Source organism: Melanotaenia boesemani, chromosome 9 (assembly GCF_017639745.1).
Source record: "Melanotaenia boesemani isolate fMelBoe1 chromosome 9, fMelBoe1.pri, whole genome shotgun sequence".
NCBI lineage: Eukaryota > Metazoa > Chordata > Actinopteri > Atheriniformes > Melanotaeniidae > Melanotaenia > Melanotaenia boesemani.
In genome coordinates, this window is record NC_055690.1 from 34,420,966 (window position 1) to 34,446,179 (window position 25,214).

Here is a 25,214-nt window from a genome sequence, read left to right on the forward strand (position 1 = left end):
TCAAATCCTATTTCTGTCCTCAAAGTTGTCATCTTTGTTGTTTAGAGATGCAACAAAAGAAATGGGGCAACATTGGTTCATCCACTGAGTTTGAAGCCTTCATTCTGCTTAAATGATTCATGTCATAGTTCAGTAGTTTAACAAACAAAATAGACAAAAAAAAATTGAAAGATCTTCAGAAATAACTATTGTTCAAAAACACTTTAAAAGATGGCAAAATCTAGCTGATGGAAAGCAAAATCAAACAAGAACTGGATCAAATCTGTTGCCCAGCATGTTTGTATTTTTTCTCTGATGATTAAACTAAGACTTAGAAATCTAAATAAAGATTTTTGTTTATTCCGGCTGAACTGATCCACAAAGTGACAGATGAACAGTTGAGTAACAGAACAGCAGAAGCTGCTCCATAACAGTAAGCCCTCCAATCATTGTCCACTTAATGCGGAAGAGATTATAACTCTGTTGCCATGGCGATCCTTTGGAATGACTGACACAACTTAAACAAAGCCTAGTTTTACTACAGATATGCTTCTACACACATCTGTTGAGGACTATTATCCCATTGAAAATGCACACACACACTTGCCTGACCCTTACAGGAGGAGCATAGAAGCCACCTACACAGGATCAACCTCAGCTGTATACACTGCTCACTGCAGTAAGCAGGCTGAACATAACAATGTTCAGCACACGCCCACACACACTCTTCATCTTCCTCACCCCTCCTCTGCCTCTACCTACTCATCTTTATCTGATAAAGCCTCCCCCCACCCCACCAGCTCTGCTTTCTTCTGCTCTGAGGAAGACTTTGTATGCTTGAAAAGGCCGAGCAGCTTTGACACAGACACTGAATGAGACTCTCCTCACACTTCCAAGCCTCTCTTTCCCTTCCACTTAATGTACTGTGTGAGTGAGTGTGTGCGTGTGTGTGTGTGTGTGTGCTTCAGATATAGGCCGGATTGCATGTCAAATCATCTACTGAAAGCGGTGACAGATGATATGCTGGTTTAATAGTAGGATACACACCTCCGTAGCAGGTAACCTATGAGATTTGTGTGTAAGTCAGCAGGACTCACAGGCTTCCACTGTATTTACTCATAATGCCCATCTTACTTTTTTTTTTTTTTGGGGGGGGGGCAATGATGACGTAGAGAATGTGCATATTAAATAATGTCACTGTGCCATCAAAATGAGTCAAGCTCATTTTTTTAAGGTCAAAGTTACATAGTTGTAAAAAGTGTCTTGAGACGTTCTTAAGCCTGTTGCTGTGGTCAGATGGCACACAGTTCCTCTGTGAGCCACGCACCTCCTTTCCTTCTTGGTGCCATATTTGGTGATGGCCTGAAGAAGATAAATAACGTGACAGTCCACTATCTCATGCTTGCTTTGGGCTGGCATGAAATGCCTGCAACCAAAAATGAAAGATCAACTTCTGGACGTCAGGCTCCTGGATCTGCTGCTCCATGTCTCGGGTTCACAGCGGTGTGCTTTCCCATTCCAACCATAGCTGTCTCTATCTCTGTCACTCCCTTACCTCCACTTATATCCTGCTGGGGGCCATACCACCACAGAACCTTAATCCAACCCGGTACCACCACAGAACCCTGACCCGATCCTGTACCATCACAGAACCCTGATCTGACCATATACCATCAGAACCAGGCTTTTGAATTTATTGCTAACAGTCTGGATGCTCCTTTTGCTCTTTTTTCCATTTGGTCCAACATAGACCTATTGACTGGTTTGACCACAGTCCAGGTTTCCTCTCTGTGATGGTCCATCCCAGATGCCCCTGAGTCCAGAGAAGAGAAGAGAAGTCAGCTTCGTAAATAAAGTGGTATGGCATGTGGTTCTATCTGCGGTTCGTGGATGACTGTTCTCGATGTAGGTCCGTCTGAGGGATCAGACAACTGAACTGATACATCAGATTAGATGTGTTCACTTGTCCTTACACACTGAGATTCCTTCAGATTGTTAGAAGATTATCATGAAACCATTTAATCTTTCTTTGAGGAACATTGATGGTTTTCTCACATATTTGCAGACATTTGAGATCCTCTGAATATCTTTGCTCAATTTAACCATACTTTGACATACATTAAGCTTTTTTTTTACTTAATTTGTCCTAAATTTGTGCACTGGGATTCACTTGAATATTTACATCTAGGTTGTTTTCTGCAGAGGAGCCTTTTATCTCAGAACCACCAAAACTGCACTAAACACTGACTTTCTAACCTTGGATGTAAATTCGACACTGACAGCTTGAAAATGATATCTTCTATGATCTGAAATTAAGGAAAAACTGACTTGGTATTCAGCAGTTTGTGAAATAAAACTATAAATACAGCTAATTCAAATAGAAACATTAAAAATGTTTTGAGAGAATTACAGATTCTCTGCAAGAATTCTTGAAAAATGAGTAATTTAAGAGCAAAAACATTTAAACTTGTCCCTTTTTTCTTTCTTTTTTTTTTTGTTTTGCAGTGTGATGGTCTCTGAGCATAAAGGAAGCCCCTGGGACACATTTGGAGGACTTTAAAACCCTGAACAGTGAGTGATGCTCCTTCCCCAAAGCTACCTCATTACAGAGTAATTATTCCATGAAGCCGGGGGCAAAGTGCTTCACTCATTTGCAGCAGAGGAGGAAAGCAACAATGTCTTTTTTTTGTTTGTTTGTTTTCTTCTTTTTTCCGTTAATGTCAAGTTCAGCAGCTTTTGTTGTCTGAAACTCTGTTTAGTTGATCCCATTTTAGCTGATAACATAACGTACTTCAGATCTCTTCAAAAGTCCATTGCTGTGTTTACCCTTGTCCTACCACAGTTATTTGAAATCACATCCCGATCTTTTCCTAATTATGTTCTAATGGGAAGTATAACTGCTGCCTGGAATATATGCATGCACTCATGCATCTTAGCATTTCCTAAACTAGGAAAATTAGCATATGGGTGTTGATGGGACTATCTAATCACCATATGAGTGTCAACAGACCTCACCCTTCAGTTCAGTTCAATCTACTGGCTTCTTCTTTAGCAGTCAATTCTGGTTTTCAGTGCTGCTGTAAAGTGTTCAGTCAGCACTCAGTCCCTACTTCAAATAACTGCAGTGGTTTGAGGCATTAATTAAAACCATGAAAACCAAATAGTTTTTATATGGATACTATATCTTGGTGGCAGTGTGGTACTGATAGTTATTAGACTGGTTTAGAGCACTGAGGGCAAACTCGCTGCTACTTGCATTGACAAAGGACTTAATTTATCCATTTTCTTGCTGCTTATCCGGTCGGGTCGCAGAGAGAGCAGCCTAAGTAGGGAAGCCCAGACTTCCCTCACCCCGGCTCCATCTTCCAGCTTATCTGTGGAGGATCCCGAAGCGTTCCCAGATCATCTGGGAGACATATTCCTTCCAGCATGCCCTAGGTCTTCCCTGGGGTCTTTTCCTGGTGGGACGTGCCCAGAACACCACACCAAGGAGGCGCCCAGGAGGCATCGGGCTCATCAACTTCATCTGGCTCCTTTTGTAGTGGAGGAGGCGCCTACCTTCCTCAATGGAAGAGTCCAGCCACTCTGCAATGGAAACTAATTTTGGCCACACGTACTCACAATCTCTTTCTTTTGGTTGCTACCCACAGCTCATGACCACAGGTGAGGGTAGGAACATAGATTGAACGGTAAATCGAGAGCTTTGCCTTTTGGCTCAGCTCCTTTACTATGACAGACCAATGCAGAGTCCACTTCAATGCAGATGAAAAGAGACTTTATTAAAAACATACATTTGAAAATGCAGTCTAAATTCACAGCATGGAAGCAGTAATTTTAACATGTAACATACCACAACAACAGGAAGAAACTCGTCCAAAAGCCACTAATAAGCATTGCCATCCAAACAAAATGCAATTCAAACCCCAAACAGTTATATGGACATGAAACAAAAACAAAAAAGACAGCACGTCTACTTTAATTTCACAATTTCAGGAAACTCCACAGACAAGGTGTTTGAAAGCAGAGACTGCTGATGGCAAAGATAACTGTAGAAAAAACTCAAACAGGCAGACACAGAGAAGCATGAAGTATGTCTTAACTTCACTGCTTTAAGATAAAAAAGTTAAAAAAAAAAGAAAAATTAGAGAATGTCACATCCTGAGACTGAATTAGTTTACAAATAATTCATGAAAGCATCGGTTGTTTGCATGAAGACCAGGTGGTTTTAGAACAGAGAAAGCCTTCTTCCCATATCTTTGGATTTACTATTTTCTGGAACATCACTGGTGTTTCAAAGCTGAATTTAGGTGCAATCCTTTGATTGTCTGGACTCTGACTGGTTGAAATTTTGGCTGGCTGAAACCAACTGAGAGATTGTAAAGATATTTATCTATGTTGGGCCTCAATGAGGCCCAACATAGATACCAGATTTTCACAAAAATCTGTGTGAATGTTTAAAATGAGTAAAGTCTAATTTGATGGAATCAACAACCACAACGATACATCACTGAAATATAAGGCTAAATGGCATAAATACCATTGTGCCCAAATGGTCCATTTGGTGGTTCTACCTGGACAAAACTTAAATTTTATTGCTTTGTCCCAGGAGAGCAATTTGGTTTGAGGCAGACATGTACAATCACCCATCACAACACTTAAAACACAAGGCGTAAGAAACATAAAACATAAAAAACATAAGTTGTGAGCAGCTAATTGAAACAGATGTGCCAAGTGCTCCAACTAAATCATCTAAAATCAACATATAAAGTAAATATAAATAATAAAATAGAGGTGTGAAGTATCTGCAGCACAGAGGAGTTCTCTTCGTCTCCATGGCATTTAGAGCCCAGATGGGGAGAGCCTCTAAACACCAAACCTGTAATAAAACATCCGAAAAACTTCTCAGATTTACATTTTTTAGTATTTACTTTTGCACATTTACTCATCAGATATTACTTCTTTAGTCATCAGTTGAATTAGGCTCCTATCCTGTATATGTGTATATGTTTTTATGGTAGATAAATTTCAGGTTTTCTACTGTGTTTGATGTGAATTTGCTCTGACACAGTAATGAGGCGGCATGGCTCAGTGGGTGGAGTGGTTGTCCTGTAGCCCAAGGGTTGCTGGTTCGATCTTGGCACGGAGCGCTCATGTCAAAGTGTCCCTGAGCAAGACACCGAACCCCTAACTGTACTGATGGGTCGTGGTTGAGCGTGAATGGGCGAATGTGATGTACATGTAAAGCGCCTTGGATAAAAGCATTATATAAGTACAGACCATTTATCAATGTACATATTCATTCTGTAGTAACTCCACATAACTTGGTTTTCTTTTGAGCCAAAGATTATAGATGCAGCCCAAAATTTTAGATTTTTTTTTTTTTAAAGGGGTCAGAAGTTTAGACAAAGGCTGCTTCAAATCATAAATCAGTGTTTGATGTTAAATCTTTGTTATACTTCGGCTTCCACTAGCAAACGTTTTCACCATGTAAAAGACTGAATTGTCAGACACGGCTGCTTCTTCTGAAGATATGAAATTATTTTGGATTATGTGAAAGCACATGTAATGGATACTTGTAACATTATGATGGTGAAAGTTTGCAGTTTTTAATAATTCACTCTTTGAGTGAGTTTATATTCAGTAAAAGCATTAAACGTCTCTGCTCTCTGTTCAGTGATGTTTAAGTGCAGAGAACATCAATACACCCCATTAACAAGAAAGGCTCTCCAAACATTTGCCAGCTCAGTCTTAACCACACATAAGAGCACAGTTTAGTAGTTAAAAGGGAGCTTTAGTGAGAGGAAAAATAACTTGATGAGGTTTTAAAATACATAATGAGACTGTGAAGATGATGAACAATGGACTGACTTCTGCTGCCTCAGATTCTGCAGCCCAACAAAGAATTTCTTCCTCTCTCGTGAAATATTCCAAGATGAGCGGTGAAAGTGTTGTCACGTGAGTGGAAACTGCAGATTAAGTAGCACATTGAAATGTTTGATTTAAAGCGTATGTTCAACCAGGAAGATGCTGGACAGTTGGCTAATGTAAGTACAGTTGAAAAATTAGGCTAATTTGGATTAATTCTTTGTAAATCATCAGCTGAACTCACTGTCCACTTACCACCTTGCTAGTACCAGGTTGGACCCCCTTTATTGCTTCAGAGCCACCTCTATTTTTGCTATCATGGATTGAACAAGGTGGTGGAAACGTTCCTCAGAGGTTTTCTCCATACTTACATGACAGCATCACACAATCTCCACATCACCACATCACAAAGCTGCTCTACTGGACTGCAATCTGGTGGCTGTGGAGGCCGTTAGAGTCCAGTAAACTCAAGCCTGAAGTGCTGATCCAAGGCTGGATCCATGTTTTCATGATGCTTCCACCAGATTCTGAGCCTAGCATCTGAATGTGGAGCTGAAATGGAGACTCATCAGACCAGCAGCTTTTCTCCATCATCTATTGTCCAGTGTTGGTAAGTGTGTGTGAATTGTAGCCTCAGTTTCCTGTTCTTAGCTGGCAGGAGGCACCCGGTGTGGTCTTCTGCTGCTGTAGCCCATCTGCTTCAAGGTTAGACATGTTGTGTGTTCAGAGATGCTATTTTGTGGACCCTGGTTGAAACCAGTGCTGAGTGGACCTCCTGTTGCCTTTCCATCATCTCCAACCAGTCTGCCCATTCTCCTCTGACCTCTGTCATCAACCAGACATTCTGGTCCAGACAACTGCTGCTCGCTGGATATTTTCTCTTCTTCAGACCATTCTCTGGAAACCCTGGAGATGGGTATGTGTGAAAATCCCAGTAAATACTCAGACCAACAACCATGCCACGTTCAAAGTCCCTTAAATCTCCTTTCTTCCCCATTCTGATGCTCAGTTTGAACTTCAGGAAGTCGTCTTCACCATGTCTACATGACTAGGTGCTGCTGTGTGATTGGCTGATTAGATATTTGCGTTACCAAGTAGGTAAACAGGTGGACCTGATGAGTGTATGCTGAAGTTAGTTATTTTGAGAGCAAAGAAAATGCACAACAGGTTCTCAGACACTACATGTTGTTTATGAGTCAGCAGACATTATTAAATGTTAAATATTTTGCTGAGCACACTTTTTTTACATAATGTATCTCTTGATTTCTCACAGCAAGCATTATGATTGCTTCCCTAAACAAATTTCCAGATGCTGCTGAAATTTCAGCTCTGTGTTGAGGCGCTATGAGTGCTCTTCTTTTTGGCTGATCAATAACTTGACTTTTATTTCTCCTCTGCAGAAAAGACCCATCTGTCAAAGTGTTGGCAAAACACCCCACAAAATACAAACTGTTAGCTGCAGACTGACATCTTCAATGTACTGTAGGCTGAGTTGTTTGTCTGGGCTGGCTGATCAATAACAGGCTTCTCCATTTGCCAGCGGTCATGTTCATGTTTGTTTATTATACTATCAGGGTTGAACTGCACCTTAATGTGTTTCCACATTAGCTCCAGTCTATACTCTGCTGATCTGCTAATGTCTTTAAGATGGAGGGATGGGGGCTCATAAAACCTCCTAATCTTTAATCATTCTTTTAACAGATAAGCTGAGAGTTCCCACCCAGTTTGTTCTCCTGAGTCTGGAAGCATGCAGCATTTGGCTGTTGTCCAGTTGCCATTTACTGCTCGCATCTAACAGAACTGATCATGCCCTTGAAAGCAATAACAAGAAGGTGCATCCCAACGATACACATCATGCAAAAAAAAAAAGCATAAAGCAACAATGAAATGCTCTTATCTGAATTTTTTCATCATGCATGGATACTTCTGCTGCATGCACTGCTCCCTTTTTCCACACATCAGTCCAGATCTTAATCCTGTGGTATACAGTTAACTGTAGTGCAGCTCATCTAGCTCACATGCCAATTAAATTGGACAGATCCCAAAATCCCATCCATTAATATTCCTTTTTTCAATTATAAATTCAACAACAGCTCTACTTTTCTAAAAAACAGACCCAGTAAAAGCACGCTGTTTACAGTGGGTCTGATCCCAGTCTGGTCCCAGTTTACCGTGATCATGGCAAAGATGTCTCGCTCTTTTTCTGAACACACTCAATCTGATGGAGTTTACATTATTTTCGTACAAAGGTAGTAACAAGCTAACATTTACATCTAAGCTTGTTACTAGCATAGATGCCAACATTAGCTTCATATTACAATGACTAGCATCTCCAGGTGTGTTTTACGGTGGTTGGAGGTGGGTGTGGTGGATCCAGCATCCTGTATTTTTATACCACAGACGTTGCAGTTTGCTGCTCTTATATTGGTCCCTTTTTATTAAGTTTACCCAAAAGTTACAGGTGCTGCAGCAACAGGTGCACTCACTGGTGCTGTCAATGTTTTGATTGATTGCACATGCCCTGCAGGCACGTCTGTGTGACGTCTGAGGAAATGACAGCAAACTGGAGATCGGGCTGAGAGAATATCATTAAGAAAATTTTGACTGCGAGTCCAAGTCAAGTCCCAAATCACTGGAAATGCGGGACTTAAGTGTGACTCGAGTCTGAGTCCCAGACTCGAGTCCCCATCTCTGGTATCTGCTGCTCTGTAATGAGGATTCTGGGCTATGAGGCATCTCGACTCCATCCAGCACTGTTGTGGATGTACAGTTCACTGATCCTGATGTAAGTAAAAGGGATCAAATCCCTGCAGCCAGATCATAGAATCGGCTAAAATAGAACTGTGACATTAGACGTGATGTCCATTGTTCTGGAAATGTATTGACACAATATTTCTTAAAATGTCCCAACTGTGTATTTAAGCAGCTGGTAGACTGGAGTTGTCCTTTCCCCAAGGGTATGATCAGTGCTTCAGAAGACTGGCTAATAGCTTTGGGGTGGGTCTGTCCTCTGGAGCTTCAAAGTGATGGATGGATCAGCCAGCTGAAGGCTTGATAAATCAATGTATACAAAAACAATGGATGAGTGGATGGACAAGCAGGAGATTGATGGATTACACTGTAAGTATAGCAAACCCAAAGGAAAAGCTGTGATAGATTCTGATTTAAAAAAAAAAAAGATGGACCCTGGGTGATGACTAAAATATTACTTCCATCAATACCTGGATATTCTGTCACACGGAAAGGCTTCTGCCAGTTCCCTCTACCCCTGGTTCAGGGGTCTGGATCTTTCTGGAAAAGAGGATTTCTGTCCTCTCTCTGTTTCCCCAGCTCTTTTTTTTCATCTGCCTGTATAAAGTTGTTTCTGCTGTATCTTTCAGCCTTTTTGCAGATTAGCTTCTGCCTGAAAGTCTATCCACACTGCTCCTCCGTCTCTCTTCCTCCATTTTTCTGCTCCATCTGTGCTGCTTGCGTGAGTGGTACCTGTCTAATTGCTCGTTTACCTGCACCGCTGAGTCACATGACCAAATAGTGTCTAAATCTTAGAGTGGGTTGGGGCAAAGTGTGACGGGAACAGCATTTCAGACACAGCCAAGGTACTTCTTTGATGAAATGCAGCAGCAATATAATGCATAGAAGGAACTGGATGTATTACACTGGAATGGAATCGTATCAATAAGAGCGATATTCAGATGAATTTGCCCACCGGGAGCAGAAACAATGCAGGATTTTCTAAAAAGGGGCTTAATTCCAACTGCTTCCACCAGGAAGTTCTAGACTTCTATTTTTCCATGTTTTCATGTTCTTGGTTGTGTGGAAGCTGGTCTGAAGCAGCAGATGTTTCCAGATAACAGGAATTGATCTGACGGACATGGGCGTCAGTGACCATCTTCAAAAGATGCAGCTCTGAGAACTGATGCTTTGTAGGAAGCAGAAGAGCCAGCTCCTAGTTTATTTCCTTTCGCTGCTTCACTCTCTCAGTGCTCGGTAGTGATGTTATTCATGATTTTACTTTAAATGTAAAATCATGGCAAAATTTTCCATGTTTTTGTCTCCATTTCTTTTATTATTTGCATGTATTTATCATCTTTGTCTTTTTAAAGAAACAGCCAAGCTGTCAGCATTTCATATATGAGTAGAAAGACTGTCAAAAGCTAAAAGCAGAAAACAATGCTGCTTCACAATTCACCAGGGATCCACAGGTTTGGATGAAAGAATCAATCCCCCATCTGAAGCTGAACAAAAAGAAAGCTCCATCAACAAGATTCCAAACAGGATTGATGCTGAAAGCTGACTGATTGACAAGTCATCTGATCACTGAAGGGAGGAAAAACAGCTAACACTTTCTTGCTGGTGATCCTTTTTTTTTTTTTTTTGCTGTTTGCTTAACTACATCCGTGCTGTAATCTTCAGCAAATATTGCACAAGAAGAACAGGCACTAATCTTTTCCTTTAAATTCAGGATTAATATATATTTTGTGTATTTGTGCAGACTAATGCCAGCTAATTATCCATGGGTCAGTATAGCTTCACATTAACAATTTGCTACATGCTTTGCAAGGATTTAATCATCCATATGCCCCTAAAGCCCCAGTTGAAGGGATGAATGACCACAATTCCTTTCTCCGATCCAAAGAAGAGGTACCTTCTCCAAGGATGGGTAAGCCCACATTGTAGTGCCAGAGTGTGATGCCTTTATGTCAAAGACTGTAATCAGCTCATATTGTGAATAATTTGCATAAATAAGAAACATAGTAAATAAATGGTAAAAGTAATTTCATGTTGAAAACAGTAAAATGTTTGGGGTTTGAAATCTAATCGGCGTGAGACATCTGTATCTCAATGATGTTTGTCACATTGTGCCTGTAGCTAATGGAGGGAGTGAGCGCTCTTACCATTGAACAATCTCTGGAACCCTTTTTTTTCCCGGTAATGCTGTGAAGCGCTTCGGCTGTGAAACGGCTCATAAATATGCTAAATGTGCACTTATATGCTCGTACCTTGGAAAACTTTCATCTTTGAGTATTAATGTGTTCAGAAAACACATACTTGTGTGTTAAAGGTATTTTGGTTGTTTAAAATGTGCCATCGCCACGCACAATTGTTTAAGCTAGGCTAACCAACTCAAGTATGTTAGTAATTTGTTTTTCCTTGTCTGTATGTTTTAGTTACAAAAACCACGAGCAATATAAAAGTACATAAACGATCTTTAATGAGATGGAGAAAAGCAAGCCTTTTTGTGAAGAACCTTTTGTTTTAACCTTTTTTTCTTTGTTGCTGGCTGTCTGGCTTCACATGTGTTGTGAGGACAGCCCACAGAGGGAGGGTCTTAATTTACTCAGCATCAACACTGCCATTCTTAATACAATCCTCCTTTTCACTGCTATTACCACCAGACAGGAGCATCCTCCTGTTTGCCGTCTTTCTCTGTGCTTCATTGTAATGGACAAATTTCACTGCTCTTTGAGATTTGAGAAAATGCTGAAAACTCTGTTTGTCTAATTGAAGCGTAGCTTATTTCTTGTCAATCCGCACATTATTTTCCAATGAACTCAAAGTAAAGAACAGCCTTTGACTTCCAGTAAAGATTTTTTATTTCACTGACCCTGACACTGTTTAAATTGACTGAGTCAGTGGAGTGGGAAGGAGTTCAGAGACACTTCTCCCACTCACAGACCCAATCATCCACTGTCCCATATCATGTAAAGTGACTCAGCATGAGTGTCAGGCCCTTTAAACCTGTCAGCTGTTAGGTTTAAACACATCTCACATTTTCCAACCCAAACTGTAGCTACACAGCTCTCATCCTCACTTCATCTAAGGTAAAGACATAAAAATGAATGAAATGGCAGATGCAGATAAAAGTTACTGCTGCTCACTGAGCAGGACTCTCTTTTATAGACTGCAGTTGTATCCTGCTCCATTGTCTTTTACTACCAGGTCTTACAAATAAAAGAAGAAAAAAAAGCCTTTTGTAAACTCCTCATTGATTTAAATCTGCTATAAAAACTGACAGAAAAGTCTCAAATGTCAGGACAAAAATCATTAATAACAGTGAACGGTGAGTTTTATCAGCCACTTGGATGGAATAAACCAACCTGCTGTAGCTCAGCGCTGCTAACTGATGCTGTGGTGTGTGAATGTGTCTTGTAGTGTAAAAACGCTTCAAGTGCTCTACAAGACTACAGAAAGTGCTGTTTTGAATGCAGTCCATTTCCCAAGGAGCTGTGATATGATGTGCTATGTGCTGATGACATAGATGGACTTGAAGGAAATTATCTATACATTCTCTCTGGGTCAGGAGCTGGGGAGATCCCAGAAGCACAGCATCGCTTCGATTGTTCTGTCGTGTACTAGGGTTGGGCGATTGAACGAATGTATTGACCATCGACGATAGGCTGAGCCATTCGACGATCGTTTATATAAGAGCGATATTAAGAGAGATATATATATGTATGTATGTACATGAGCCAACACGTTTAGTTAGCTACAACGCAGGCGCACGCTGTGGCTCGTGCAGCAGGTGTCGGGAGTTTTTTTTTTTTTCCATCATCCAGCCTCTCTCCATACCTGGTGCTGCCTTCTTTCAGAAGTCTCGTGCACACGCGCACACACTAAAGGACCGTGCATAACCTCCCACCCCGCCTGTGACCTGCCTCCAATTGCAGCACCAATTTAGGCTACTCAAACTTAACAGAAAGAAAAAATGACAGAAGTAGGCTACGCGGAAATTAATTACGTTTATTTAATCAATAACCACAATGGTGGGAATCAAAGACCAACTTCTTTATTTTCACCTATAACTGTAGCCTATTTATGGGGTCTTTACAGTGATTCAATTTTTCAAACTCGGCCAAGTGAAGTCCCTCCATTTTTGTCTTCTAAATTGCTTCAACAGGTGTTCAGCGCGCAAAAAAGTTCTGACGTCACGTCCGCGAATATATCGCCTATCGCCATTTGCTGGACTGGCGATAGGCGATTGAAAAAAATTTACATATCGCCCAACCCTGTCGTGTATCACAGATGAATCTGCAACCTGGTGGATGGCAGAAGCATAATTCCATGTCATTTCAACAAATTTTCAGGACAGCCCACGCACTGGAGTCTCAAAAAATTTTGAAATTTCACCAGTTCAGTTTTTATCTAATGAGCATAGTGTAAAATTTTAGTTTGCTCGGCTGGATACTGTTAGGGTTTGGTGCAATTTACATGCGTCCTTATTTTTCCTCCATTTTTAGGTGTCAATATCTCAAGAGCTACACCACAGAAAACTGAAAGTTAATACAGTAAAACATTACCACCTACACACTCGGAATATATAAAAAAAGATCTGTTTTATATCACACCTGGTAGGGTAGGCATACCAGACTTTCAAAAATCGAGAATAAAAAAATTCCCCTCGGACTAGGGAAAGCTCCTAATCTCTACCGGGAGATAGGAGGGGAAAAGAGACCCAATGAAAACAGTTTTATGAACTACAATCAGCTGCATCTCCAATGATGTCTATATAAAAAGGAAAAGAAGATACCATCAACACTTACAGGAACCGATGGATGGAAAAGTTCCTGCAGGCCAAAAGCAATTCCAGTAGCCAGTCATACCAAAATAGTCTTGAATTATGTCTAGCAAATTGGCATCTGACACTAAGGATAAAGTATTGGTTAGGATGAGGTTAGTGGTGATGTAACCTTGGAACATACTTGGTCCTCCATTTCCACGTTTAGTGAGTTTTTAAGCCAGTCCTTTAGGATAAAGCCCCTAAATGAATTAAAAGATTAACAAATAGCATGTAATTGCATCAGTAACATGGACCCTTGGATAGAAGAAAATGTACCGTAAGCTGGTTGATGGCCCAGTTCTTCATTTAAAAGCAAATGAAAATGATTTTGCTGCAGATGCCAGAATCAGAGGAAGATTTTTATGTCACTGCCGGCAGATTTAAGAGCGGATCGAACAGTTAGTAAAGCAAATATGGTACAATCAACATTGTTTGAGTTAAATACAAGGTGAATGGTGTTGACACTGAATCATATCTTATGTGTTTCTAAACACATATAATCACTTTTTAAAGGAAGGATGCACACATTTTATTGTTTTTAGTAAGCAGGGAAAGTTACTGGATCAACTTATAGCAAGACAACGAACAGATCAGGACGATGCGATTCTTTGTTTTTTCTTTTCCAAAACTTCCTCAAGATGACTCCTGTTATGAATCAGTGCTATCCAAATGAAACTGAAATGAACTGAATTGAGGTGTGAAGATTTCATCTACTGCAGTTGTACAGGGGGGCTCAGGGGACACATGAAGGATGGAGAAGCTATGGAAAATGTGAATACACACGGCCGCTATTGGAAAAAATGTAGTGAAAGGCAGAGGAAGGAGGAGAAAATTGAATGCAGGGCTGAAGCTGATAAATGGAGAACATGCAGGAACAGGGGATTAAGATGCTGGAGAAGGACAGAAATAGATGGTGGTGATGGAGAGATGGATGCATGGCTGGTCAGGAAGTAAAGGAGTGGTTAAAAAGAGACTGGCCAGCTACCATGTTTACTTTTTTTTTTTTTTTTTCGATGTGTAAAGTCTTTCTCCAGTCTGAGTAAAAGTGGATGCTCATGATCAGTGACAACCAGGGTTCAGTTTGCAGTGGCAGTAATGGGGAGGACTGATTATTCCTCAGTTGGTCGAGCTAAATTCGTAACGAGACATATAACAAACTGATGGAAAGCAAATTTAGAGCTAAATTAAGTACAGCTTAGTTTGAAGTTAAATATTCTGCAGCAGAATGAATACTTTGGTAAAGTACTAAAGTATAATTACTTAAACATTACATAAACATTGTTCTTGTTCTCGAAACCACAAAAACCAAATGAGGTCATTTTGTTGTTCTTGTTCACAAAGCAGCCAAGCAGAATTTTCTTCTCATGGGGCTCCAAAAAGATTTGTCAGACATTTGAAGTTGGCGTAGTGATGGGCTCGACACAGGGGAGGCGACGTCGCTCCTTCTCCATCTTTTCCTATGGAACCTGCGTATTGAGGCGAAAATCGCTGCCCTCCTCCAGCCAAGCGACAGGCGACATTCGTGCATGTGAAATGTTGCGCTCGTTCACGTAGACGTGCACACAGGACTTGTGACGCGACACAGAAAAATAGTGACCAATTTTGTAAACTCTGATGAACCCATGGTTGTCTTTCTTTTATACAGTAAACAGCAAGATTTCAATCAATTCGTGCAAAATCTTCTGACTCTCCATCTGTCACTGGTTTGAAAATGTCAAAATCCCCACCAATATCATAACCCTTCAAATTTTTTGGAGAAAGCGATCTTAGAGCTCGATGCATGGCACTGCTGCCGTCACTGTCGTTGGTCGCCTCCCGTGTGTCGAGCCCATAAAAGTGGAAAAGTGTGAAGCAGAAAGTTGTCACTTCCATATTTCCATATTTAATGAACAGCTGATCCAGGTGGAGAGGAAGTGGACACGGACACAGACATATGCAAAACCTCATCCTGGCATGTATGAATTTCCTCTTTAAGTATGAAATAACTGGGTCAGCTGTTCATTGCACATAAAAACACAGACACACCCTGTTATCGCCGCCCTTCTTCTCATAGAGTTTGGATTGACTGGATGGATTTTTCGTGTTCTTTCAGCCGCGTGAACAAGAACAAGGTTCTCTCTTCTTGCAGAGTATGTAACAAGAATTAAATGACCAAATACAAGGAAATGTTTATTCTGAATATTACAAAGATTCTTAAATCTCCTAGCAAATCTCTTGGTCTTATCTTTTTCCTACATGAGTTACGGCTATAACAGAATGTACAGGAGTTTACAGAAGCATGGAAACACAAACAGAACAAGCTGGTTCACGTCTTAGGAGCATTTTCTGTTGCAGGAGAAAATGTAATCAGGACTCAGATCGTTTTGGTCCTTCATCTATCTGCTGCATTGCTACACCTTGACCTCATTTATTAGTTTTTACATGTAAAGCAAACACAGTTCAGGCTTTTTCCATCAGATGAGTCCATCTGCAGTCCGCTGTTCAGCCATACTTGACTAATCTCATTTAGAACAAGAACCAAGTCAGCTGGTCTGTAACATGTTGTGTAAAAGTGAGCAGAAGAGAAAGCGTGTGTTGTTGGGTTGGTAATTGGTGAATATCTTCTAATGCTTTTGACTCTGTGTGTCAGAGCACAAGAGGCTAATAAGAGGTGTGGAGACTGCAGTGTTTCCCCTCTTGTGCTGGCTTGATTGGAAGGAAGAAACCTTTTTTATGCCTCTCTCTCTCTCTCTTTTCAATTCCTTTCTTCCAACCTGATCCAAGCTTTCATTTCCATCCGACCTTTCCTCTCCTGTCCTCTGTTTCATCGCCTTGATTGCTGCATCTGGCAACCCTCTCTCACTTGAGGCACTTTCCACTTAATTTCCTCTTCATCACGTGTTACATCAATGCCTCAACATACTTTCCCAGTTTTCTTTCCATCATTGTAGAGATCGTTCCCTGAACTCTAACCTCCTCGAGGCTACACAGGTGGATCGTAGATATATGACCCATAACAAACATCCAATCAACGGGTAAAAAAAATCCAGTAATGCCATCCAGTGTTCCAACAACTAAAGATCACAACGAGCAAAAATGGTTTTTTAAACAGTTGCTGAGAAGTCATTTTAGCTGGATTCCAGTTGAGGCAGAACAGCAATAACAGGACAAAAAGTATTAAGAGTATAAAGAAAAACGGGCCTCAATCACCAATCTCTTATTACATTATTCTAAAGTTTAAGAAAACTCTCCAACAATTTCTCTTGGTCATAAATAATTGCTAAGTGAGATTCAAGTTGTATAATGCAGCTTTATTAACAATCTGGTCATTAATTCCTCCTGAACATGGACCTCAGCCTGTAGTCTGGTCCCATCAGGACGAACATCTTCGTGGTGTAGTCACTAAAGGAGGGAGTAGTACTTATAACATTTTCATCTCTCTTTATTTTGTGTGGTTTGTCACACAAAGACCTGTCTAAATGCATCCAGCATCCTTTGAAAATGTGGTGAGGATGAAGTGAGAGCTGAATCTGATTAAATAAATTCTCCTGGTGAGTCTGAGTGCTGGTCAGTAACCTCCATCTCCCAACCATAATAACTATTGCTGATTAATCATTATGGTAAAATAGCACTATTGTAGTACATTTGAATCATTAAAAGATAAATACCAATGAACAATTCATCACCAGCTGCCTTTTGTTGGAGGGAGATGCCCACAGAGTCGCTTCCTGCTGGGAGGCAGGAGACCACAGTCACACAAACCACACTGTCTGTGTTATTCTAAGAAATATCACTCACCAAAGTGTTTAACAGAAAAGATGTTGCCTTTGATTTAACTAACTGTTGATTCATTGCTGATGCATCCGGTGAACCATTAGCATGTTGCGTCATTGTACTAATTAAATGAGCCATGAGGCGGTTCTTTGTTCACACTGTGGTCGGCCTGCTTGGATTTATGCATCTCAGCCTCTTTTGCAGCCCGATTAGTCCTATTCTCTTCTGTGTCTGGAGGTTGCCGGAGACTGGATGATGGTTCATCGTGAAACGTCATGTATCCTCCTGAACTTTCTCCTTCTAGTTCCACTGTCTGGTCCTCCTTCACTTCATCCCCTCACAGCTTTGAGTTTGATTACTTTGCATCTATTCTGAGGGAAAGCGTTTTTTACTTACTGAGCTCTCTGGTTTCAGAAGAATGCATTTTGAAAATATGTTGTTTCCCAAGTTTAATCTTGTAATGCAGGAGAAGAAATGAATAAATAACTTGCCATGTCTCAGACAGATAAAGCTGTAACTCCATCATGCATGTCAAGAAAAATGTGATAAACTTAGATTTTCTTGCATTTCAGTGTGGAGTCATTTAGCACAGATTTTCTAGGACACTGTGAACAAATGCACTGCACAAAGTCACAGTCAGGAACATTCTGTAATTCTACACAAACCTTTCAATCTGTGTGTGTGCTCGAGCTGCAGACATTATTTAGGCCAGTTTCTCTATTAGAGGAGCAGCTGACTAATCCTGGTTTTAGAGGGAGAAGAGAATAATCTGCTGTCTCTGTCTGCTTTCGACAGTGTGTGCTTTTCCCTCAGTGTGTTTATTTATCTGTTATCTGTTTGTGTGTGTGGCAGCAGCACAGTGAGATATTTGTTACCACACAGATGAAACACAATGAACATGGACCCTACTGTCTTGGTCCATCTCAGCCAAAACAAAAGAGAGAAGAGATTAGAGGCAGCGGTCGGGGGAAAATGCTCTCATAATAAATTCAGCAGAGCAAACAGAAACCAATAGCTAAAACTAACAAACCACTCAGTGAAGAAATAAACAAAATGTTAATCCTCGGGGAGGTTCAGGAGTCCTGAGGGACGCCGTAAATAAACCAAACAGGAAGTAATATGAATTCTCAGTGCTCTTTCAGAGCAGCCATGTCATTACATTTCAGGTAAGAGCAGCAGAATGAGGGATTACAGCTTTAACATCACAATCACTGATGTGAATAATGATGCATCTGCCAGACCTTTCAAAGGAGTCATCAAATTTGTCTCTGAGATTTCACATCATGAACCATTGGCTTCTTTAAAAACACAACAGGTGTTAAAGGAATCGTGCACCAAATAGTGTTCTCTCAGGTTGATTCCTGGCGACTGAATCTGTTCATCAGGATTCTGTGATGCTGATGCAATTATTAAAGCTCCGTTCCTCACAGCTTCTAGTCTCCAAATCTGCACAACTTGATTGTTGAGATAAGACATTAATCCAAAATCAAATCCATCTTAACCATTTCTCCTTGACCTTTCTGAGTCTGGAGAAAACCAGAACAATCACAAGCACAAATGAACTAACAATTAGCATATTTCATGTCCACACACCCACGTTAACATGCAGCTGGATGGTTTCTTTCTGCTGACAAGCTTCTTTATTTCCCATCTATCAATGCATCAATTAGCTTTTGCTGCTGATAGCTGCTCCTACATGAGTTCAGATGGAGTCCAGCAGACACAGCAGGATCAGCTGGTGATGACGGAAAATCTACGCTAACAAAATTATCTTTTTTTCTAATCACTTTCAGTATTTCTGTTGACGTCTGTGTGGAAAATGAATTAATAAGTAATAAGTGTATTATAAAAACAATCAAATAATACAAACTATAAGATTCTCAGAGAAGGCTGAAATAAGACAAATATTAGATTAATTGATGTTTGAGTTTAAATTAAATAAAGATAAATAAATGCTGATGTACAGTGTCCATCACATGACTTCCATAGAAAATACATTTGCTGTAGCCATGGGTTTCTAATACATGGGAATGACATGGTCAACTTGCGGCAACATGTAAGTCATTTGTGGAAGATGATGATGAAACTGTGGGTGAAGTTCCGTGCAGGGATGCCCAACTTCTTTCCTGCAGGTTTCCCAGCTGCATCAATGCATCTGTTTTTGTTTTTTTCTTCTTCTCCATTTAATCTGAGTCAAGTCAGTTAAAACAAGAGGCCTATTTACAACTGGCAGGACAATGGCCCTTTAGGACCGGAGCTGGTTATGACTATAACCCACATGCAGTCTGAGTAATTTCCATTTAATTTAGCTTTATTTGAACGGAATTAATTAATTTTTATGATGTAATTGAGCTGACTGGGTTCACCTAACTGAGCAGTTTTATACAATAGAACAGAGACAAGATACCAGATTAAACATCTGCTCCATGTGGACCTGAATCCAAATGATAAACACCTAAACTCGTCTCCGTGTGGACATGGACCAAGGTGCACAGTTTGGTACAGTAACGTGAATGCTGAACTTGTAACTCAACCGTCAGAAAGTTTAATGATCCTCTTTCCTGCTTCTCTAATTCCATTTAAGTTGAGATTTTTCTGGACCAATTCTATGTTTTATATCCTCAGTCTTGCTACTTCAGACTAACACAAGTGGTTTTGGGACACCATATTCCAGAGCTGGCAGATTACGACCTCGTCTTGTCCTAATTTAAAGACCCACCGTCAAATTTCAGCATATTTTCATAATAACATGCAATGGCTAAACCAGCATCCATCATGCATCCTGCCTGTACCCTGAGATCTCTTCAGGAAGTAAACAAAAGTTTTCCTCTTTTCCTCTGATCGTCAACAACGATGCATAAACAGTTTTTTTTTTTATATTGGTATGCTAACGTGTGACATGATGCGTAAAGAGAAACTCAGCTGCAACGTCGCATGGCTTTCCAGAAGAAAAAGTTCTGATGTGGTTCCTCAGCTTCTGGGGCCTGCTGGGCAGCAACGGCTCATAATAGATGTCACTGTAGCCACAAACGAGTCAAAAAGACAGAGTTTAATGTCAGAAAGTTATATAGTGCATCTTTAAACCACCGCATGTTCTACAACTGCATCAATGCAGAACATTTCATCTTATTTAAATTGCATCAGAGGATAAAAACATTCCCATTCCTCGGTTGATTTTGGATGAATATCAAGCAACTAAGTTAGAACAGAATCCACAAGCTTTATTTTTCATGTCCTCCCAATATTTTTACACTTTCTGCCTCTGGGGCCTCAGTTCCTGTTACACGTTTATTCTGACATACAGTTTAATAAAAACCATAATATAAAACAAACCTCATTTATTTCAGAGTATCTGATGAATAAAAATCATTAAAACACAAAATTTCATTTGGGGTCAAAATGACCCCCCCAGGACAGTAGGCGGGTTCGGAAAGCAGTTTTCAGTAAATACTGTTAAACTCTTTGTGCTTGTGATCATTTATTCAGCTCATCTCAGATACTGTACATGACAGACATCTCAGTGCAACACAAACAGCGTCTTAGTGGCTCTTAATTGCATTAGTGGAGTCGTCGTGTGAATGTGTGTGTTTTGTATGTGAAACTAAGCGTGACTGAAGAACAGCATCTGTGCATGACCCTGAATAATTAAACTCTATTTATATAAAGTGAAGAAATGATTCAGGGTTTTTTTTTATTATTTTTCACAGCTAAGTGCAGCAGCAGCGACAGTGAATCACATATGAACACAGGAGAGCTCGTGTTCTTACCGACCGCGGGGCATGATTCACCGGATAATCCGGATCAGGGGCGTGCTCATGCAGGCACAATTACAGAGATGTTTGTGGAAAAATAGGAATAAGGTTGAGTCTGGAGGACCAATGAGGGTCTCAGACAACAGTGTCATATAACATGAACTTCATGAAACACACACTCAGATGCACAAGTCGTTGCTTGTTTAGGCTGGATGTTTCTGACATCAGTAAGAATCTGCTGAGAGATGGAAAAACGTAAACACCAGGATTATTTATTTCCATTAGTTTAGATTTTTTTTTAACAAAACTAACATTCAGTCTAATAATCAATGTATTTAGGTTCATTTGTATTTTATATATATTTATATTCTACCATCTTTAATTTAAATAACTCTGCAGAACCCTGCTTTTAATTTATTGCTGCAAAGTTCTGCATTCAAGCCAAATTCCTTAGGGTCAAAATGGGAAATGTTAGAAAGAACTGTGCAAAGGAAGCAAAGCTCAGACCTGCAGAGGAGTGAGACGTGTTACGCACACATCAACCTTCATACCCAAACTATACACATTTTCAAGCGTTTCTCACTTTTAAGGAGCAGTTGATTTGAAAAATAAATTAAAAAAAAATATCTGCTCAGTTATTACACACAGATTTTATTAAATGTAGATGTAAATAAATAAGAATTGTAAAGTGTGAAATGATCAACACATCTCATCCTGCACTAGAAGCAGCTGTTTCTGATTAAAAAAATAATTAAAAAATAATAAATAAAATAAAATGTAAAAATAAATAACAAAAATTAATGAATAAAAAATAAATATAACTGAAAATATAAAAATAAATCTGATAAATAAATTAAACAAGTAAAAAATACATAACTACTGGGATGACAAACAATGTTTAATTTTTTTTTTTTTTTTTTTTTTTTTTTGCAATTTAAAATAAAAATTTTGTCAATTTTTTCCATGAAACTTTTCTGATGCTATTTAAAGTTGTGCTAAAGGGAATTTAAGAGAATTTTAAAATAAGAAAAATAAATTTAATCATGACATTTTAACATTTAAATTTCCACTCTATTTATTTACTTACTTACTTACTTATTTATTTTTTCATTTTTCCCTTTTAGAGCCTTATTGTGCATGAAATGATGGAAACGTGTCCAGTCCTCATTGAAATAATAATAATAAGGCCAGTCTTCCCTGTTTGACTCTTTAATTAAACCACATTTCACATCACCTCTAACACACCGCCTGACAACACAACACAGCTGTTGTATCTTCTATGAGCCTAATAAAGGAATGAATTTCTATTTTTTGCATTTTTATATAAAGAAGTAAATATAAATCCATTTCAGTTGGAGTTTTTTGTAGTATTGTGATGAGAATAGATGGAGCGTCTGTAAGTAAAGGGCTTAAAGAAGGAAACCATCGAGCAACTTTTCATTCAGTCTGCTTTTAACTTTGCTTCAGTCTTCAACTGCTGTAATACATGGGAGGCTGGATTTTTCTAACTATCTCTGTCTTTATTTATTATTCTATAATACTTATCAGTTTAAAACAAGAAGTGTTGAGACAGATCAATTCAAAATATGTCCAGTATGTTACCTGAGATTAAAAACTGAAAACAATTAGTAAAGTTAAGTGATTTTAACCTGAGGTAATAATTCTTTTAAAGACTTCATCTACATTTCACCATTTAAAATAACTTTTACACCAGTCTATAAAAACTGGTTAATTTTGAGTAATCAACAGTTATTTAAACCATCTGTGGTCCAATAGTGGTTTAAATGTGTTGCTAATCCCTTAATGTAATCTAAATTAATCATGCTTTGAATAAGAAACTAACACACATCTGTGTTTGTTTCGTTTTGGTCCAGCTTTGAATGTTCCCTCACATGTTGTCAAACCCATTTAAATCATAGCTTCTATGCAAAAGCATATAGGCAAAATTTTATATCAGTAGTCTAAAATAGCTAATAATATTCCTGATAAAAGCAGTAGCAGCATGCTAATGCCAGCTGACTACACTAGATACAGCTGGCTGCTTCTCACCCGCTTGCAAACATGCTTGGCTAACAGAATCTCCATGCCCTTCGACTCGCATTCCCTCCACACACTGAACCCACGCACCCCCAAACAGACAGAGATCCTTTGATGTGAATGCAAGCCAGGAAAAAGGAATGAAAGAGGCCTTTTAAAGGGAAACGCAGAGACGAGCGGCGTATCCTCCACCATCACTATTCTGTACATTCGCCACACTCTGCTACTGAAGCCTCTTTTCTTCTGCTGCTGTCGTTTCCTTCCCCGTCCACCAAATCCGTCTCTTTTCCCATCTACTATTACAAATAAGTTCTGATCGTACCAGTGGATCCTCTCCCCTGACTCGATCTCTCCATCAGACCTGTTGAGGTTCAGGTTCTGGGGAGGATCTACTCCTCAATCAGACCTCTTGCCTCTGATCTTCAATCCAGTTCTTGGGTCATGTGACATACCTCAGCCTTTTTTTTCTGTTTTCCTTCCTTAAGAATGACTTCTTGACAGCCATGTTTCCATGGAGACCATTTCTGATGAGTCTTCAGCCAACAGTAGATGGACCAACTGAAGGTCTGGATGCATCTCTTAGGTCCTGATTCAGATCTTTGCTGGATTTGTTCCTATTTCTTCAGAACTTACTTTCAGATCCTGTTCAGCTGGTGTAGGAGGGGCAGGGGGTGGTGCTTTAGTTAAAAAGACCACTTCGACAGATTATAAAGAGAAAAATAAAGAAACAAGATTGATCAAAACGTTTGCAGAATGCTGTATTACAACACTCGTCACCTCTCTGCTCCAGCTCTTTATTCATATGAAGCAACTCCTGCATCCACCACTTCATGTCCATCTCTTTAAGATAGCCCCCACCCTCTGACCACCCACTTCAGTCTGTCACCTCCTCCACTCTTCCTGTTTCCTCCACTCACTCCTGCCTGCCTCATTTCCAAATGAGCCTAAATGATATTTCAACAAGAAAATGACTTAATGACACATTTCCTAACTCACAAATCAATTTTCAGGTAGGTGAGTCACTCGGGTTTAATGAAAGAGCCGTATGATTTCTTCCTCTTCACCCATCTCATTTTCTCTTTAACCCTCCTTGTGTCTCGTTCACCTTCCCTCTTGAGGTTTCCACTTCTCACCATGAAGTGACATTCTCCATCTTCTTCTTCCTCCACATCTCATCTCATTTCTTGCTTTCTGTTCTGTTTGGTTTGACTCTTCTTGTTATCAACACTCACAACCTGCAGCTGCCTCCCACCAGGGCTGTGCCATCCTGCAAGACTGAGTGTTGATTCGATACCAAGTAAATAAAGGGCTAGTATCATCGATACCAATATGATACCAATACTTTTTAATAAGGCTGACAAATTTAATATGTTCACATTAAAAATCAAGTGGGGGGAGGAGGAGCAACGTGTGATGGAGCATCAACGTCGGTATCTATGTTATCGATATTTGGATCAATCTTCCCACCACTACCTCCCACTTTCCACCTTGTTTTCCCTTTCCCATACCTCTATCTGCTCTTTTGCTTCCTATCTGCTAGGGAAAGAGGCACCTGCAGAGTTCAGAGTGTAACAAGCAAAAGCACTCAAATGGATAAAGGTGTAGAACAGGAGAAAGGAAGGCTGTGTGAGGTCAACAGGGAAGGAAAGGAAATTGGAAATGTATGGGCAATGGACCAGTCTATTAAAATGTATTAAGTTTTGGTTCTAATGGATGGAGACGTAGACAATTTTTGCTCAGTTTACTGGTTAATGAACAAGTTTAACTTGCATTAATTTCTACCAGACTGGCTGGTCAACAACAACACCATCGATACCACTGAGAATTAAAGCAGTTCTAGAGGCGAAAAGGGATCCAATCTGGTGCAAGCAAGGCCCTGGTGAAATGGATATTGAGTGTGTATAAAACACATAAATTTCTAATAAATGTATGTCCTCTATATTGTCAGAGATTTAAGTCTAGATTTTTCTATATTTGGGTGACGGCAAAAAAAGTAATAAGTAATGGAAGAGGAACAGTGCATGAGACAAATAAGTGAAGAAAGAAAGAACTGAGGATGAGTGTGGGGGAGGAGAGAGTGAATAATAGAAGAATGGAAAGGCAGGAGGTAAGGCCTTTAATTTGGCTCAGTGAATAAGGAAGAGATTTGTGAGTGTGATGAGGTTAGCTATGTCCCTGGGTAGCATCTGCTTTGTGCAAGACTGCTCATATTACCCAGAAGGCCTTGAGGCTGAATGGAGCGGTGAGGTAACCAGGACTAGATTCTGTTG

General features: G+C 39.8%; 1 long non-coding RNA gene across 1 annotated transcript in view; it reads left to right on the forward strand.

The window, feature by feature from the left end:
• Positions 1-25,214, forward strand: part of LOC121646076 — a 314,450-nt gene that overhangs the window by 28,574 nt on the left and 260,662 nt on the right. Inside the window, exon 2 of the long non-coding RNA XR_006011554.1 lies at positions 2,485-2,550. This is a non-coding gene — a long non-coding RNA (uncharacterized LOC121646076). The remainder of the gene's footprint in view (positions 1-2,484; positions 2,551-25,214) is intronic.